This window comes from Cebus imitator, unplaced genomic scaffold, assembly GCF_001604975.1.
Source record: "Cebus imitator isolate Cc_AM_T3 unplaced genomic scaffold, Cebus_imitator-1.0 Scaffold368, whole genome shotgun sequence".
Lineage (NCBI taxonomy): Eukaryota > Metazoa > Chordata > Mammalia > Primates > Cebidae > Cebus > Cebus imitator.
Genome location: NW_016107683.1, coordinates 59,843 through 63,014, shown reverse-complemented (window position 1 = coordinate 63,014; position 3,172 = coordinate 59,843). Strand labels below are relative to the sequence as shown.

General features: G+C 43.0%; 1 long non-coding RNA gene across 1 annotated transcript in view; it reads left to right on the top strand.

The window, feature by feature from the left end:
- Positions 1-1,631: 1,631 nt before the first annotated feature.
- The window catches only part of LOC119468021, a 23,271-nt gene continuing 21,730 nt past the window's right edge, over positions 1,632-3,172 (top strand). The window contains exon 1 of the long non-coding RNA XR_005196654.1: positions 1,632-1,645. This is a non-coding gene — a long non-coding RNA (uncharacterized LOC119468021). The remainder of the gene's footprint in view (positions 1,646-3,172) is intronic.

Here is a 3,172-nt window from a genome sequence, read left to right as displayed (position 1 = left end):
GTTGTCTCGAAAGACAATCCCTTTACTGGAGAGCAATTGGTATTTAAAGAGAATGAGATCAGGTTGCTAATGACACCCTTGTTTGCAATTTTTGGTTTATATAAATTATTGGTGAATAAGAAAAATAAGTTTATTCTTTATTCCAGATGGGAAACCAGAAGGGAAGCGTGTTACAGGGTAAAGTGAGTCATAGGTTGTGGGAGGATCAGATGGAACAGGGCTCTGGGACTCCTCTCTTTCTTGACTTGGGACTTCTAATTTACCTACCAGGCCTCAAATTAAAAGACAAACAAAGGCTTCTAATTTGGTTAGGTGGGAACAGATAAAAGTTCCTCTTGGTGGGTGGATAGGGGAGGGAAGGAGAAAGTTTGTAGAAACTGAAAGAGGATGTTTTTTGGGGAGAGAGGAAGAAATCTCTTGTTTAATTACAAAACCAACATATCATTTGCAGTGCCTTCCTTCTCCTACCAGTCGTTTAAGAAATTGACATGTAATTCACATACCACAAAATGCAGCAATTTAAAGTGTACCATTCTCTGGTATTTGTTTGTTTGTTTGTTTGTTTTTGAGATGGCATCTCACTCTGTCACCCAGGCTGGAGTATACGGTGTAATCTCAGTTCACTGCAACCTGCACCTCCCAGATTCAAGCCATTCTCCCATGTTAGGCTCTCGAGTAGCTGGGGTTAAAGGCACCTGCCATCGTGCCTGGCTAATTTTTGTATTTTTAGTACAGACAGGGTTTCACTATGTTGGCCAGGCTGGTCTTGAACTCCTGACCTCAGGTGATCTGCCCACCTCAGCCTCCCAAAGTGTTGGGATTACAGGCCTGAGCCACTGCACCAAACTCATATTCTCAGTTTTTAATAGTTTCATCAAAGAAGTAGGAAGCCCACATATTACTTATCTATTTATCTAATGTTAATAGAGCTTTCTTATAACTTATGTTTACATAGATATCTTTTTTCATCCTGTTGTTTTCATCTTAGCTGTGTTTTTGTATTTAAAGGATGCCTCTTCTACATATTATATAGGTGGGTCATGTTTTTTTTGTGTTTTTTAAAATTCAATCTCACTATCTCACTTTCACTTGGAGTGTTAAGTTCACTTACAGTTTAATGGAGTTTCTAACTTATGCCATTCGTGTGTGTGTGTATGTGTGTGTTTCTTTTTGAGACAGTCTTGCTCTCTCACGCAGGCTGGAGCAAAATGATGTGATCTTGGCTCACTGCAGTCTCTGCCTCCCAGATTCAAGCGATTCTCCTGCCCCGGTCTCCTGAGTAGCTGGGATTACAGGTGTGCACCACTGTGCCTAGCTAATTTTTTTTTTTTGTATTTTCAGTAGTGAGCCAGCTTGCCTGGCCTATTTCTGTTTTTTTCCCCTTCCTTTCCTGCCTCCTTTTGGATAAATGGAGTGATTCTTCATGTATTCTTTCATCTCTAGTGACTTTTTGGCTGTATCTTTTTGCTCTGTGTTTTTAGCTATATGTGCTTTCTTTAGCAATTGTTCTAGGGATTACAACACACATCCTTACTTTTCACAGTTCACCTGCAGTGCTTATGACACTACTTGGGCAATAAGGCAGTGAAAAGGAATGAAGCACAGACATGGGCCACATGTGGGTGAGCCTGACACTGTATGCCAAGTCCAAGCAGCCAGTCACCAAGGGCCACATATTGTATGATCCAATTTATATGAAATGCCTAGATGGGAAAATACAGAGAGACAGGGAGCAGATTATTGGTTACCTAGTGCTGGGGGTGGAAGGAAGAATTGGGAGGGGTGATGACTAAGGATAACAGGGTTCTTTGTTGGGGAAATGAAAATGTTCTAAAAATCGATGGTGGTGATGGATGCACCATTCTGCGAGTATACAAAGAGCCACTGATGTTGATACTTTATTTTTATTTATTTATTTGTCTGGGGACAGTCTCACTCAGTTGCCAAAGCTGGAGTGTGGTGGCATGATCTTGACTCACTGCAACCTGCACCTCCCAGGTTCAAGTGATTCTTCTGCCTCAGCCACCCCAGTAGCTGGGATTATAGGCATGTGCCACCATGCCTATTTTTTTGTGCTTTTTTGAGACAGAGTCTGGCTCTGTCAGTGAGGCTGGGCTGCAGTGGCATGATCTCAGCTCACTGCAACCTCCACCTTCCAGTTTCAAGCGATTCCTGCCTCAGCCTCCCGTGTAGTTGGGATTACAGGCGCCTGACACCACATTAGGCTGCGTTTTTGTGTTTTTAGAAGAGGTGGGGTATCACCATGTTGGCCAAGTTTGGCCTCGAACTCCTGACTTCAGGTGATCTACCCGCCTTGGCCTCCCAAAATGCTGGGATTACCGGCCTGAGTCACTGCATCTGACTCCATAAAGTAAATTTATATTTACCTTTTAAGAAACTGCCAAACTGTCTTTTGGAGTGGCCATGCTGTCTTATTTTCCCCCAGCATGTGTGAAGGCTCCACTTCCACACACCCCCACTTGATATTGATAGTAACATCTTTTTGTTTGTTTGTTTTTTGAGATAGAGTCTCACTCTGTCACCCAGGCTGGAATGCAGTGGCACAGTCTCGGCTCACTGCAATCTCTGCATGCTGGATCAAGCAATTCTCCTGTCTTGGTCTCTTGAATAGCTGGAACTCCAGATGCAGGTCACCATGCCTCGCTAATTTTTTTGTAATTTTAGTAGAGGCAGGGTTTCGCTATGCTGTTCAGGCTGGTCTCGAACTCCTGACCTTGTGATCCTCCCACCTTGGCCTTCCAAAGTGCTGGGATTACAGGTGTGAGCCACCTCATCTGGCCGTGACATCTTTTTAATGTTGAACCTTTCTCGATAACATTTACAGCATGGCTTTCTTTGCATTCAAGGTGTTTCATTGAAAGATTTCTTCATATGGATATGAAGAAATATCCATATGAATATGTGTGTGCGTATCCCTTGTTTATTTCTGAGAGTTTTGTCTTTTTGGGGTGTGCTGTTGCAAATGGGATGTTTTCTTCTCTTTTCTGCTTGTTTGTACATAGGAAGACTGTCTGAGGCCAGGCATGGTGGTTCAGACCTGTACTCCTAGCACTTTGGGAGGCTGAGGCAGAAGGATTGCTTGAGCCCAGGAGTTTGAGACCAGCCTGGGCAGCATAGTAAAACCCCGTCTCTATTTTTTTTTTTTTTTTTT